The sequence below is a fragment of the Pleurodeles waltl genome, chromosome 4_2, assembly GCF_031143425.1.
Source record: "Pleurodeles waltl isolate 20211129_DDA chromosome 4_2, aPleWal1.hap1.20221129, whole genome shotgun sequence".
Lineage (NCBI taxonomy): Eukaryota > Metazoa > Chordata > Amphibia > Caudata > Salamandridae > Pleurodeles > Pleurodeles waltl.
The window spans coordinates 783,592,989-783,610,184 of NC_090443.1; positions in this window are offsets into that span (position 1 = coordinate 783,592,989).

Consider the following 17,196-nt stretch of genomic DNA (forward strand, 5'->3'; position numbering starts at 1 on the left):
TTCGCAGATACTGTCTTCTCACATCAAAGGGCACTTCTTCCATAACCTTACTCCTTAACTCAAAATCCATATTATCAATGCCCAGTAGCACATTAAAATCGCCAAAAATTCAAATGCTTTGCTGTTGAGTTGTGCTCTTCCCATAAAACTTTAGGTATTCAATAAAGCTAAATAGCTCTTCAAACAGGTCACTATAAGTATTGGAGAGGTTATTGCTATAAAAATGTACTAAGTATAAGCTGAACGCTGGCTTATTGTCTCTAATAAACAAGGCCTGGTAAGCGGAACTGCCTGTATCTATAACTGTAAAAGTAATTCTGATATTAATCTTTACCCAAATAGCTAGACCGCCACCAGCTCTCCCAAACTCAGCAGCAACAGCACGGCAGGAATAACAGGAAAATCCATTTAGAACCACATAAGTGGTGTGCCAGGTTTCTTGAAATACAATAAGATCATAACCTTCAATAAAGGAAACCCACTCTGGGTTGGAAATTTTGCTTCTTAAGCCGGCCACATTCCAGCTTAACAAGGAAAGCTGTCTATCCCTACCCTGGCTATTACGAAGCACCTCACTTCCTTGACCCCTTTCCCTCAATAAGGTATTTGACAAAGGGAAAGGAGTAATGGAAGAGACCCGTTCTAAAGCAAACTCTTCATGGTGTGAAAACACACCATGAGACGAAATGGGGCTAAATGGAACACCTCCTTCCAATTCCCTATTCCTGACACATAAAACTGCCTTTTGCAGGCCTCTATACTGTCAGTCCACCTTGTTAAGATCTACCAATGGATCACACCGGTATTTACACAAAACATTGGGAACACTTATGGTGGGCTGTGCTAGGCAAGTCAAGAAAGGAATCATGGGCCTTTGGGGGTTATTTGGCCTGTAGAAAAAGGTAATTTTACCTAGATTGCCAAAAATCTCAAAAGGCTTGGAAAGAATTTTCACTGCCAGATGTGGGTACCTAAAATTAACAGTGATATAGCCACCAGGGATAGATTTGCCAGAAGGACCGATCCAGGTGACACAGTGAGTCCGCAAGATATTTCCATAATCACGGATATCAAATTTAAAATGATTCACTAACCAGTGACAGACCTTGTTTTGTAGTTGGGAGGTAGATGCTAAATGTGACTTTAGCACAGAAGGAATACCAGCTAAAACAATAACATATGGACAACAAGCAGGAGAAAGATTAATAACTGGTAAGTGTGGAGATGATGCAACAGCTAAAGATCCTTGTGGCGCCACATCAGAAACAGACACATTGGGAGCAGATAGATTAATTATAGTAGCTAAAAGGGATGCAGGTCACTTATCCTGTGAACATAAGCTGGGGCACAGTCGATTGCTTCCTGCTATCTTTTCCTGTATGTTATTTTTCAGAGGGAGAGCATTCAATGAGGAAGTGTGTCCTGGAGGGGTCTTTTCAAGATCATTTGTAGTAATTATAGGCCCCCTTGGTAACAGCTGTCGTTGTCCCTGACCTAATCCAAACATTTTCTCTACTGCTACTTCTAATATCCCCAATCTATCTCTCAGGGGGGTCAAACACTCACTCAAGGAAGTTATAAACTTTTGGGCAACTAAACCCCAATCTGGTATTTGTACCGTACCCTGGTTGACTGTTTCACCATGCTCACCTACAGTTGGTCCTTTTATAGGAGGTGAAAGGGCATTAATATTCTTAGCTTTCCTCTTAGGGTTAGTGGCAGGTGAGGCTTTAGTTATAGTTTGGTTTGGGTGGTCCACTTGAGATTTAACTGCCCTACTACTGCCCATAGGGGCCTCTCAACTAATTAAAGGGATAGAGCCATTTAAGGTGCTTATAACCTGCCCTCCTATCTCAGTTTCTACATCAGGCATCCCTATATTATTGGTATGGGGGGAACCTGCGCAGCCTAGAGACAACCACCTCTTTGCCAAATAAATCTCCTTAGAGACAACACTAACTGCCCGCACCAAAAAAGAATCAATGGTTGTGGAATTGCATCCTATGGGAATTTTACTGTAGGCTACCCCCTTCTTGCCCATGACTGCTTTCTAGTCTAATATAGCCCGCTACCAATGGTCAAAAGCTTATTTTACCCCTGTAGTAATCCTTATTGGGCACCCTGCTTTACTCACCACTTTCTATACTATATAAGTCAACATTCAGTATCTATACATAAAAACATAAAAGAGAAAGAAATAAAATCCAAGAGAGTTGGACCAGCCTAGCGTCTTCTGGCCGCTGATGTGCGCGGATGGGGGTCTGCCCTTAGCAGCAGTGATCTGCCAGTGCTTTATAGCGCTTGATGGTGGTCTCAGGTGTAAGCAGCTGGTCCCCAAAATGGCTGCCTCCTAGGGCCAAGAGGAGTCTGGGATATGTAGTACCCCATGAGTGGTTCTGCACGACCCGCTCAGTGGTGATCTACCCGCGCTTTATAGCACTCATTGGTGGTCTCAGGTGTAAGCAGCTGGTCCCCAAAATGGCCACTTCCTGGGGCCAAGAGGAGTCTGGGATATCTAGTCCCCCACAAGTAGTTCTGCGTGTCCCAGAAAATCAGTCTTTACCCTGCTCCCCATGGGAACAGTCTAGCCAGAACTGCCAAGCCCTCCCGGGACCAGAAACAAGCATCCTGGGACCAGTTTCAGGGTATCACCCCTCATTAGCCAGGCTAGCTTGTATCTGATGGCATAGCAAGCATGGGGCCCACATCTGGGCATACCCTTCCCACTTAGGCCGACAAATGCAAAAACCACAGAAGAAGGACAGACTGCTAACAAATATAACACTCACCACCAAGTCACAGATATGGGTTTAATCCATCAGTTTTTTTTCCCATGGGAACAGGGTCAAGACTGATTTGCATATGGCTGGGTCCAAATGGGGGGGCGTGGTGAGTGAAGAATTGATGGATTAAACCCAGATCTGTGACTGGGGGTGAATGTTTGTTTGGCTCTGCATTCAGTCCATCATTTGTCCTTGTTTGCTTTTGTCACCCTAAGTGCACCGGGTATGCGCAGACGTTGGTCCCAGGCTCACTATGCCAATGGACTCAAACTAGCCTGGCTGATGAAGAATGATACCCTGAAGCTTGTCCCACGATGCTTGTTTCCGGTCCAGGGAGAACCTGGCCTAGTAGTTCAGGCTGGACTGTCCCATGTGGAACACGGTCAAGATTGATTTTCACATGGCTGAGTTCAAACTGGGGTGGCATGGTGAGCAAAAGAATTGATGGATTAAAGCCAGCTCTGTGACTGTGGGTGAATGTTTGATTGGTTCCTTATTCCATCCATCATTTGTCTTTGCTTCTGAACCAATCTTGAGACACCTACATCAAACAAGTACTTAAGGACCAGCTCCAACACGATAAGAGGGATCTCATAGTAGGGGTAGGCTTTAACTTAGTTGGGACCCAGCTCTGAACAGGAACACATCAGATTTCTGAGGTGAGGGGGACCATGTCTGGCCAGTTTAAAAAATAATTAACTGACTTCCGGTCTGGAGCTACATCCACCCAGAAAACAGGGACTATTCCTTGTGCTCCCAAGTACACCTCTCCTATTCAAGCATAGATTACTTATTCTTGTCACACTCCCTTCTTGTGAGATTGTCCTCTGCTCAAATCTATGGCATGTCAAGTTCAGACCATGCACATATGGAGCCCACCTGGTCACAACACACAGGAACGTCCTGTGCTCCACTGTGCTGGCTTATCCTCCAACTTCTCTGCGACCCCGTAGATAGAGCCTGTATTTTGGAAGTCATTACTGAATTCTTCAAGGCCATTCCTGATCTTTCTCCACACACACTCTGGCAACCATCCTTGGAATTATGTCCTCCATCTCCATTGTCAGGGCTCTAGAGGCTTGCCTCTATGAGGCTAGCCTCACAGAGGAACTTCACTCACTAGAAATTACAGATCAGCAACACCTCCCAGTGCGAGCAAAGCAGTGGTGGGCCATATTGAGGGGACAACTCTGGGTTCTTCAAACCAACAAAGCAGAAATATCTCTCCTGGCATCTAAACAGAAGTACTATGAGGGCAGTGACAAGGTGGGCACCCTACTGGTTCACAGACTGGGACAACAACAAGCCTGCTCCCACATCCAAAAGTAGGGGGATGGACGGGCTATCAAAGAATCAAACAAGCAGGAAGCATTCAGGACATTTTATCAACATCTATTCAATGAAGGGGGAAAGACCCAATTGCCATAGATGCTTATCTTAGGGACAGCCCAGGGCAGTTTTGCTCAAGACTTAGAGGAAACTTCCTCTATGGACGAGCTGCGTAAGGCAATCAAAGAGCTCCCGAAGGGGAAAACATCTAGTCCAGATGGCCTTATACCTGCTTTCTACTTGGTCTTCTTCCCCTAGTTGTGCGATCACCTACTTGCACTGACCTCTGCTGGTTTACACACTTTGTTGAGAAAGCCCTCAGTCACAACATCCCAGCCCTGCTACTGTCTCTAGATACTGAAAAGGCTCACAATAGGATGAGCTGGAAGTTCTTGGAAGCAGTTGCCTTAAAATTGGGTTGAGTTCTAACATAGTAAAATTATGGCCTACTCTGCAGTGCCTATGTTGACCATTCGGATTAATGGCCAGTCCACCCACCCTTTCCCCATCTCCAGAAGCCCTCAATAGGGCTGTCCTCTTCCCCCTTACTATTTGCCCTAGCAGTGGAGGCCCTAGCCATTTACCTCCATCAGGCCCCAGATATAACAGGTATCCCCTTTGGAGGCTAAAACTATAAAGTTTTACTTCTTGCTCTAACTAACGCGAAGACTTCCCTCACTTCCCTCCCTGCTGTGGTCCAAGGTCTCCAAGCTTTTGAGGCTCTCTCAGGATATAAGATCAATATGTCCAATCACATGCACTCAGTCTCACCATCGCACCTCCCAGGCTACCACACCTTCAGGTGTTCACTCCTTTTCACTGGGGTCCACACTCCATCAAGTACCTTTGCCTTGCCGTTACTAACAATCTCTCTGCCTGGACATTGGCAAATTGTTTGCATCATTGCAAAACTATCTTGGAGGATCTCCCTAAGTGGGGACCTCTCCATGTTTCTTAGCTAGGCCACATCAATATTATCAAAATGAATATACTCCCTAGGCTCCTCTACATATTGCAATCACTCCCCACATCTGTTTCATCAGACAATATCTGTAAGCTTCAAGGGGACCTATGTGTTTTCATATGGAACAAAAACGACCCTGTGTCTTCAATGTGCTGCTCATGTTCCCTAGGAAACAAGGCAGACTAGCATGCCCCAATCTTAATGACTACTATTGGAGACTCATCTCATATTTATTTTGGAGTGGATGGTTAGGGAGAGTAAGAAGCATTGGATACATATTGACAGAGCAGTGGCCTGTAGACCACTGTGGGACCTGGCTTGGTTACTGAGAAAACCTGTGGCCGTGGAATGCCTACATAGTGATTCTGATGTGGACAGTGCTGGGAATATGTGATAAGCTTGCAGTCACCAGATATCTCACTACATTCCTGTCCCTAAACACCACCATCATGTGTAATCCTAACTTTACACCCTCACTCCTGCTGGACTCTTTTCCAGCTTGCATTAAGGGTGAATGCTTATCACTTCAAGGCCTCTGTCAGAGAGACTCAATCAAATATTTTGAACAATGCAAATCAGACTTCCACTTCCCTGAGACCGCAAAACTCTAGTATCTCCAAATATGATACTGGGCACTACACTCCCAAAGCTTTAGCAGCCACCTGCACTCTTACCCATTTTGAAAAACTGGTCTGCAATTTTGAGGGCACCTGAGGCTTGTTCTCCAAAATGTACACAGTATTGCAGCAGTCCCACTTAGTCCCCAGTCACCAATATCAGAGACAATGGGAATTCACTAGCACCCAAGCTACCCCTAAGAAGCAATGGGAACACCTGTGGCACAGCATCCCACAACAAGATTCTGCTTACAAACTTGTGACTCTATGGTATGACATCCCTACCCGCTCGCGCTCCATGTATCTGATGGCATCCTCATCTTGTTGGAGATGTGGAGCACAACAAGGAGACTTCATCCACACATGGTGGACATGCCTGAACGTCACTGTCTTCTGGAAAGCAATTCTTAGCAACATCAAGGACTCACTTGGCTACTCTATCTCAATGAATTACTACACGGTTATCTTGTTGCCAGCTGACACTACACTCAAGGACACATGCAGATGGATATCTGACACAACACATGATGGGTGCAGTAAACAACTAATAGCCCTTGTTGGAAATCCCCTAAGGGCCTTCCAATAACATCCTAGTTCCTGAGGCTATGGCATACTCTGGCGATGGAACACATAACTCATAAACTATCCAGCTCTGAAAGTAAACTCTCACAACTTTGGTAACTCACAAAATATCATATGTCTAAGCAGGAATATTCTGCCTGCCAACCACCCAGATCTGTACCTTACACTTATTTGACTAACAGAGAGGGAGGGTGGCTGACCCCCATCTGCTCCAGCAGCCACACCATTCAGATGGAAGTGCCCCACTACCTCCCAGGAGAACTGCTGTAGCAACTGCCAACCTCTTACTTTCACCACACCAGCTGCATCACTGCTTCAAATGCCGACTTGCACCTCAAGTTAGCCCCACTCCCTTCTCTTTAAACTTGATCCTTCCCTGATCATTAGCTGGACATGCCTCCTCCTCCCTCACAGGACACCCATGCAAGATCTGATTCCCCTCCATCTCTGCCTCCTCTCTGCGAGTACTTGTTGGATGCTGGGTTTGTGATTGGCTGTATTGGTGTGTGAGTGGGTGTGTCAGTGGCTGTATTGGTACATGACTGGTGTGTGAGTGGCTGTATCGGTTTGTCCCTGGGTGTGTGAGTGGCTGTGTCAGTGTGTGTGCGTGAGTGGCTGTATTGGTTTCTGGTGTGTCCGTGGCTGTATTGGTGTGTGACTGGGTGTGTCATTGGCTCGATCAGTGTCTGGCTGGCTGTGTGAGTGGCTGTACCAGTGTTTTAGAGGGTGTGTAGGTGGCTGTATTGGAGCATGGCTGGGTGTTGGCTGTATCACTGTCTGGGTGTGTGAGTGGGTGTATGCATGTCTATACTGATGTGTGAATGTGTGTAAGAGTGGCTAAATGGGGTGTGTGAGTGGGTCTATTGGTGTGTTTCTGGGTATGTCAGTGGCTGTATTGGTGTGTACCTTGGTGTGTGAGGGTTGTATTGGTATGTGAGTGGCTGTATTGTTGTGTGAGTGGCTGTACTGATGTGTGTCTGGGTGTGTCAGTGGCTTTATCAGTGTGTATCTGGGTGTTTGAGTGGCTGTCTTGGTGTGTGGCTGGGTGTGTGAATGGCTGTATCGTGTGTGAATGGGCATGTCAGTAGCTGTTTTGGTGTGTGACTGGTGTGTGAGTGGCTGTATTGGTGTGTGCCTGGGTGTGTGAGTGTTTGTATCAGTGTGTGAGCACCTGTATCGGTGTGATGGTGGGTATGTCACTAGCTGTATTGGTGTGTGACTGGTGTTTAAGTGGCTGTATCAGTGTGTGTGCCTGGGTGTGAGAGTGTCTGTATCAGTGTGTGAGAGCCTGTATCGGTGTGTCAGAGGGTGTGTGAGTGACTGTATCAGTGTGTGCCTGGATAGGTCAGTAACTGAATTGGTGAGGGGGGTGGCTGTGTTGGTGTGTGCCTATGTTTGTCAATGTCAGTCTTGATATGTGAATGGGTGTGTCAGTGGCTGTATGAGTGTCTGAGTGGCTGTATTGGTGTGTGCCTAGCTGTGTCAGAGGCTGTATTGGTGTGTTCCTGGATGTTTGAGTTGTTGTATCAACATATGGCTGGGTGTGTGAGTGGCTGTATTAGTGTGTGAGTGGGTGTGCAAGTGGCTGTATCGGTGTGGATGTGTCAGAAGCTATATCGATGTGTGAGTGGGTGTGTCAGTGGCTGTATCGTTGTGTGCCTGGGTTTTACAGTGGCTGTATTAGTGGTGGTTGAGTGTGTGAGTGTGTATATCAGTGTGTTAGGGGGTGTGTGAGTGGCTGTATCATTGTGTGGCTGGGTGTGTTATTGACTTGTATTATTTTGTGACTGGGTGTGTGAGTGACTGTACTGGAGTGTGGCAGTGTGTGGCAGTGACTGTATTAGTATGTGAGTGTGTGTGAGTTGCTGGTGTGTGTGAGTGGATGTGTGTGTGTCTCTGTGTGTGTGTGTGTGTGCATGTGTGTGTGGTTGTGCATATTTTAATGTAATTCATGGTACATGAATAGTGTAAACTTAGATGGGAAGCAACAGAATTTTCAACATGTGTAAGAGCACAAAGAACAAAACAATAATTTAGAAAAATCAGGAAACCATTGAATTCCAGTTTTTTAATTTGAACGCACCGTCTATTATTGTGCTTTTAGTTTCGTCTCTAAATGAGGAAGAGGTTTCCACCTGCACTGGACAGCATAATAGTCGAAGACAGAACAACGTTTTCACATTGGTGCTTCACCTTTCACTGAAGTCCTGATTGTGAAAAAGGTTGCACTGATCTCTTCAGGGGTGGGCGAAGTGCGTGACTGTATCTGCTGTGACAGGTTGCCTGAAGTTCCGTCTGACTTCATGTTCCCTCCCAAAACTGTATATTGAGCTGCAAACTAAGGCCCATATTTATACTTTTTTTGACGCAAAACTGCGCCGGTGCAGTTTTGCGTCAAAAATATTACCGCCGGCTAACGCCATTTTGGTGCACCGTGCGGGCGTCATATTTATACTTTGACACACGGCGGTACAAACCACAGGTGGGAGTCATTATCTTTGACGCACACCGCGGAGACAAGTCGTAAAGGAAAACAACAGTAACGCGGCGGAAATGACTGTGGGTCGATTTACGACACCGCAAACCGTATATGCGCTGTTTTTTTTACGCAATAGCGTAAAAAATAAAACGCGAACACTGCCATTTCACCAGATGAGAGCCAAAATGGATCCCAGGTGCCACTACAGACCCCAGGGAGATGACAGCAGACCAGGAACCAGCCAGGATGTCCCACACAAGAACCAGGACACTTTTAAGAAGAAAAGAAAGTGTTGCTTTAGTGCAGAGGAGCAGGAAATTCTGGTTAAAGAGGTGACGTAACACCAGCACCAACTGTTTGTCACATCAAAGTTGCCAATCAGTAGGAGAGAGGCCATATGGCAACAAATTGTCGACAAGATTAACAGTGTGGCTGAAGTACGCAGAACTGTCATTGAGTGCAAGAAACGCTGGCATGACTGCAAGCGCAGGACCAAGGAAAAGATGGTCAGGAATAGGAAGGCAGCACTGCAGACTGGAGGGGGGGAGTCCAGCACACCAGGAGGCCCTGGACCACATGGAGGAGATGGTAGCAGCCGTCATCCCTGAGGAGATCGTCACAGGGTTTCAAGGACAGCGCAAACTACCAGGAGACAACGCACATGCACCGTAAGTCGCATGGGGAATTATAATGCACTAATGTCAACTGTAAGCAGGGGGGATACCGACCACAAAATGCATGGAAGTCATCATATACATGGAGTGGCATGGGTAAAGGGGTATGGCATGGGGGCATGGCCTGCACAGAGAGAAGCTGGGGCACACCATAACACTACACCAACAACAGTCCCATGGGGGCATGCTGCCATGCCAACGATGGAGCAAAGGTAAAGCCATGCCAGGAGGGAAGGGCACAATGTCAAACTGACACCCTGGCACATGTCAGCCACTATACCCCCTACAATAACTAGGGCCCAATTAACAACCTCTAGTCATACCGACAACTGGAATGTAACAGTGACAACAGTTGCCACTACCACCTCCGCTCTGTGTGCAGCTCAAGTAGCCAATGGCAGTAACCTCCCCATGGATCATACACACCTAAATTAGGGGGTGAGGATGACAACTGCAACAATCCCCAGAAACAAGACAAAGGCCCCAGTACTCTCAAATGTCAATGCCCATAGTTGTCGCAAACATCAGCCAATGTAAACAACAATAGGAGCTACACAGCACTAAGGACACACCCATGCTGCATATGTCAGGGTCCATCCTGTGCCTGGGTAACAATGCAGCATCCCAAATGTCATACTGCTCAGACAACAGCATTGAGGAGGGGACACATATAACTGGTCACTGAAATACACCTGCACAGTCAGAGGATGAAATAGGACACTGATACGATTATCAGGGCAATCCAATGTAACACACATTCCCCAACATCAGCAGGACACATTACCAATGTCAACATCTATATCGGATCATAACATTGCCATGCATAGGATATGCCACATGTCAATTACCCACCACCCCAATTGTAAGACCTCCCCGCTCCAATACAGCTGAGGACTCAGACGACACAGGCACCAGCTTTGAGAGAACTGTAGTTGGAGTACAGCGGGAGCTGGCCAATGAGGTGTGGGTGGGGATGCAAATTATGGCAGCCAGCCTAGAGGGGGTGCATTCATGAATTATGTCATCTGCAGATCAGGCAGCAGCTCTGCAAGCCCTAACATCCATCCTGCAAGGACTACAAGAAACCGTCGAGGAATTCACCACTGCAGTAAGGGAGTTGCCACAACACCTCGCACCCCAAACCTTCTACTGCATGCACTAATACAATCATGACCCCCTCAGGGCCGACCTGGCTGCCTACCATCGTGATGTGGCTGCTATTCTTAAGAATCAGCAAATCCTCCTTGCAGCAGTACTGCCCTTGAGACCTTCACAGGTAGCAGCGACCAGGATGTCTGACTCCACGTCTTCTAGCACTGAGGTGTGTGTTGCCCCTTCACAACCACCACCACCAAGGACAGAGGAGGCAAGACACACATCAGAAGAAGAAGACATGGAACAGATCACCTTCACACGGAAAAGTACCCAGAAGCACTAGTCCCTGCCACATGGCCAACTATTACCAAGGTCTAGCGCTTTGTAACATGCCAGTCTTACAACAACTGTACTCAATGACTGTTCTGCAAACCACTGTTAATCTTGTCATCCTGCCCAGTGATTGTCTCTCACTTACTCATTGGCAAATCATGTCCCTCTGTACTGTCTGACACATCACCCCAGCATGTCAAAAGCATTTTCCTTTACCACTTGTGTAGGATCACAATGGAAGATGTCTCTGTAATGGGCTCACAATCATGGACAATGTACATATAGCACTACAGCACTTTTCAATGAATAGCACTTACGCAACCACTTTGTCTCTGTGTAATGTGACACATCAACTGTGTAGTAGATAACTGAAATGAGACTCCTGTCAAATTACATAGCTTGTCAATACAACTGTCCTGAAATTATGTAGTCAGATAAATGTGCACACAGGCCAGGATTGCATCATACTCTGCCCTTCCTGAGGGCAATATCTGATGAAGTGAGAAACCATACACCATCATGTTGTGTTGGACAGAATATTGCTTCCTCAAGGGATATCTAAGTCATCAAATAGTGGCTGCAAAATGTTGTCACCATGCAATACTAACACATATAACAGTGCCCACAAATCTAAGCAAACACTCCAAAAACTGCATGAATGAAGGAGTCTGAGTTTACATCCAAATAAGTAGTCTTGCTGAACAATGTCACAAATGATGTCTCTGAGTCATGAAGATGATACTACAAGAGTGCTTACGACAACTCACCTTATAAGGGTGTCCTTGAACATCACACTGCAGTCAAACCTAAAACAGTTCCCCCAATACCAAATCTGGAAGCACTGTTTGTGACTTTGAAAACATACTTATTGACAAAAACACTTTGGGATCCATATTAACTGTGATTGGTGGTTGCAATGAATGGTTGAATCTTTGCAAGGTAGCTCTGGGGTAGCTGCCAATCTTACAGCTCAGTTGAGATTTGTTCGTAGCATAGGACACAAATGTAATAGAACAAAATGAATGTACAATTATGCCAAGGCCCTGATCAACAAGCATTCAACACATACTGTAAAGGGTTCATTATATATTTATTAAACGGTAATAACAGAAGAGGAAACGCGGGGAAAAGTCCTACCTACCCTAATCTACCCTAACTACTCATTACCCACAACTGTCCCTAACTAACCTAACCTAAACTTACTTATCACATGTAACGAAACATTCTAAATATCAACCCCCACCACCCTTATGAGACGGGACACATGGAGGACAACAGATACTAACCGAAACACATACTATATTATCCTAAACAAATATATATTTTATTGTATTTTTTTGATGTTTTTTTCATTTTTTTCATTTAAATTTTTTCATTTTTTTTGTAAACACACAAGAACCCCAACTAAGCCCAAACACACTCAAAAAGTAAAAATAGAAAGAATCAGGACCCCCTACCCCCACCCACTAACACTAACTAAACTAACAGCCTATACTAACCTAAAACTAAGCCCACTAAGTATAAGAACAAGGAAAGAGGAGGGAGGGGAGGGAGGGAATCATGTCCATATTAAAAGTCTAGAGGCTGGCCCTCCGGAGGGTCCGCTTTATGGACCGCACACGCCTGTTCATATGTCGAACATCCCGCTGCAGGTGACTGATTTCCCGTAGCACACGGTCCATTTTTCTTTCCATTGCCTGAAAATCTGCAGGGTGAACTGTAGCAGCTGGGGCAGTCTGGGTACTGGCGGAGGATGTGTGTGGGCGTGTAGAGTCAATGCCTGTGGGCTGCCCTGAAGGTGTTCCACTGCTGGGGCCCGGAACAACTGCAGAGGTTGGGACAACAGTCCCAGCTGTGGGTGGTGCCACCTGGGTGGAAGTGGTGGTTGTGCTGGTGGTGGCTGTGGTGGGCAAAGTAGGGCCACCCTGTGGGAAAGCCCTCCATGCTCCGGAGGCCTGTTCGTTCCGGTATCTTCGGGCCATCCGTCTGAACCCTGACTCTACCAGCAGGATATGCCCGCCTCTGGAACTCACGGACCTGGATGGGTGTCATGTTTGCAGCTGTGAAGACAAAGGCAAACAATTGACATTAGGAACTGCATTGTGTGAAATGGCACAAGAAGTAAATCAGACAGTACATCTACTGTACTTGTAACAGCTCATATCATCATACAGATCATTGAATGTCCCTGAGGAAGTACATGGCAGGGCAGCCTACAAAGGTCATATCACACATAGCACATCCAAACCCTACAAGATGGGTAACAACTAGCATTAATTTGGAATTGGAGTTCTGGCAGTTGTCAGCTAACAATCATGCTGCACATCCTCCGCCAATGCCAGGGCTACAGATGTCAGTGTACGGGATGGAAATCTAAAGCCACATGATCTGCAAGTTGTAATTGGACTTGCTAGTATAGTACTCATGTGCCATACCTGAGTGTGTATACTAGGTTCCGACCAAACATTCACTTATTCACATGTCTGTGTAACATACTGGTAGCATCAGTCCTAGGTACCCTATTCACACACCCATGCCTGTGTTTGAGGGTGGGGGGTGGAGAAACAATGAACAATTCCAAACAACATGGACACCCAGGAGTCTATAGAAAGGTGGACATGTGTTTGGCTCTACACACACACACCACAGGTAAGGTCTATCAACAAATAGGAGCCAGCAAACCCTTGACCAATCCTAGTGCCACACATGTCAGAAAATGCAGAGCTTTGTCCACATCCTATACTTCCAGTAAGGCATGACTTACAACAGACACAGAGTTGCAAGAACACCCATGATCATGATTTGCATGCACACCTAGGCCATTGCACTCAAGTGCCACATACTTGTAGCACTACATGTGGAGCTACATACTGCTAGGAAGTTCAACCTACATTTTAATAAGTACTTTGGTGAATAGGGAAGCAGAAGTCTGTTGGAAAACGATTTGCAGTCCCAATCTGGGAGAATGTGGGTCTGACAGGCAGACTAAATCTGAGATGAGTTCCAGTGCGACTCTTGTTGATACAAGTGTTATCCATATGACTCATCCCAGTTCTCATTGCGGGGCCTACAGGAATGACCTACAATCCCTAGATAATACAATAGGATAAGCATTCACCAACTCAAAAATGGTGAGAAACTGAAATCCCACTCATGGAACAAGACAAATGATTGGCTAGCGCTTCATACCCTGCTATGTGTTCAACATACAGGAGTCCATCACACATCACCAGCAAACGCAACACATAACAGACGTATCAACTCTTACTGGATTGGTCGGGGTCCTCAAATGAAGCCACCTCTCCCACAGTGTAGGGTGCTGTAAGGCATGGAAGGAAGAAATGTGCTCAAAATCTGTGCACTGACCCTCAATTCCAAAGACAAAAACAATGTGTAAGATGACATAAGTAATGAAAGCCATTCAGACATGATGATACTGCATCTGATATAGCACAGCTAACATGTACATAGCATGGGTCTCCTGTGACAATTACACACATATCTGCATACATGCAGTGGCCCTAACTATCATGTGGTGGCAAACATGCTCCTTCAATAGTGAACAGAAATATTAATGGAGTGTAATCGTCTCATCATGTGCATCCAAGAGAAACATCCAAAGCCTGGTTACTTGAGGACTGCATTACCAGTCAAACAGCCTATGTGTCCATGACACATTTATGACACATAAGTACAATGTACAGAGGGGCAGGGACTTTTGTAAGCCCTCATGTTGTTACAGTTTCTTCATTTGATGTGGCCCAGCAATGGTGTTTTGCACCAAACATAGAGATATGAACCCATGTGCACACCTTTGGACTGCCATCCCTAACTGGAATGTGGCACAACAAACTCCAAATACCAGTGTAAGATCTTAGCTAAGGGCACCTTTCACCTTTTCCCGATGTTTTCAAATCTAGATCTGACATGTATCCAAAAAGATGAAGGACCACAATAATCCCTAACATTCACAGAACTTCCAAAAACGCTTTCCTTACACACTCACCAGACACATATGAGACATGTCTGGCCCACATTGCTATCATCAATTGACGTGAAGCCAGCACTCATTTTCTGCATCATGTAGTGTTTCTATTGCTTCAACAAAGGTTGCCAATACTTTAGTAAATCTATACTTCACTACAAATGTGACCTATACAGACATAATTGGCTCCTATTTGCTGTCTGACACAAAGGCGGCACCAAATTACATTAAGCAAAAGTATTCGCTAAGGGGCATATTTATACTCCGTTTGCGCCGAATTTGCGTCATTTTTTTCGACGCAAATTCAACGCAAAACTAACTCCATATTTATACTTTGGCGTTAGACGCGTCTAGCGCCAAAGTTCATGGAGTCAGCGTCATTTTTTGGCGTGAACACCTTCCTTGCGTTAATGAGATGCAAGGTAGGCGTTCCCATCTTAAAAAATGACTCCCAGGCATGTGCGTGGTATTTATACTCCCGGGCAAAAATGACGCCCGAGAGTGGGCGGGGCAAAAAACCCCGCATTTGCGCCTCTTTTTAACGCCTGGGTCAGGGCAGGCGTTAAGGGACCTGTGGGCTCAGAATGAGCCCAGAGGTGCCCTCCTCTGCCCCCAGGGACACCCCCTGCCACCCTTGCCCACCCCAGGAGGACACCCAAGTATGGAGGGACCCATCCCAGGGAAGAAAAGGTAAGTTGTGGTAAGTATTTTTATAAATTTGTTTTGTGGCATAGGGGGGCCTGATTTGTGCCCCCCTACATGCCACTATGCCCAATGACCATGCCCAGGGGACATAAGTCACCTGGGCATGGCCATTGGGCAAGGGGGCATGACTCCTGTCTTTGCTAAGACAGGAGTCATGTTAATGGCGTCTGGGCGCCCAAATAAAATGGCGCAAATCGGGTTAAGACGATTTTTTTGCCTCAGCCTGACTTGCCCCATTTTGGGACGCCCAAACGCCATTTTTCCCTACGCCGGCGCTGCCTGGAGTACGTCGTTTTTTTTCACGCACACCTGGCAGCGCCGGTCGGCTAACCCTGGCTAACGCCATTCAATAAATACGGCGCCCGCATGGCGCTTCAGAATGGCGTTAGCCGGCGCTAATTTTTTTGGCGCAAAACTGCGTTAGCGCAGTTTTGCGTCAAAAAGTATAAATATGGCCCTAAGTTTGCAGAGCACGTGCTTCCTGACAGCTAGCAACTGTGGTCCTTCACATAGTCCATCAATGACCCTGTATGTTTCCGCAGCATTCCACACAGTCAGCAACTTAGCCGGCAGAAATTGTACAGATCATCTGATGTCACTACAGAGCTTTTAATTATGCAGATTTACATGATTTGTTCTCACCAACAGTGCCACCAATCACTATTCCCAGGTGGTCCAGCAGATCTCGCTCCCTGGTGTTGAGGTCAGCCCAGCGGTGCTTCAGCTGGTGGCCATTCCTCTGGCTCCCATAAACGCGCTGCAAGTGATGTAGCACCTTTCCCCACCTGATTCGTCGAGCCTCAGTGTGAATCCCCTGTATCACCCTGCCTCGATCATGAGTGGGAGGAAATGGCACACCAGCCATATAAACCCCCAAGCTCCTCCTCACCCATTCTGCCAAGACGTGGCCTACCCAACATCTCAGCACCAAAAAGGGGAATAGGGAATAAAGAAGAAGAAAGGAGAAAAGGGGGAAAGTAGAAGTACAAAAAAAAGTAAACTTAACAACTAAAAGAGCCCAACTATCCCCAAACTAGCACTACCCACAACAGACTCCCACAAACAACAAATACAATACAATACCGGACAATTGTAAACAAAACACACTCAGACAGTAAACAACAACAATATTTATTTCACAAAGCAACAAGTAAGGTAGCACACAGGACACAAAAGCACAAAATCACTGGACAACACTCTGAACACAGCCACACAGTCTAGAAGATTCACAGACTGCAAAGTGAAAGTGAAAGTACACCCACTGTACATAATCTGTAAACAGGATATCCTATTACATCACTTCCTGCATAAAATGGCCGCCGTTTTTATCGTTATGCGTCATATTTTTTCACGCATACAGATTGTGCGTCATATTTTTCGACGCACAGGAGTGAAAATTAGGCCGCATCCAAATAATAGTAAATAGTCTTTACATTTAAAGAAAAAATATGACGCATAACGATAAAAATGTCAAAATTTCAGGGCATCAACTGGTTTGGGGAATTTTTTCCATTTTTATGTTATGTTACATTTGGGACACAACTGGGATAGGCTGATTGCACCCACTTTTGTGTTGATGGTGTATGTTCACATGTGAGACATCATACTGCAGCGGACCATGACCCGCTACTTCCTTAACAGGATTTTGAC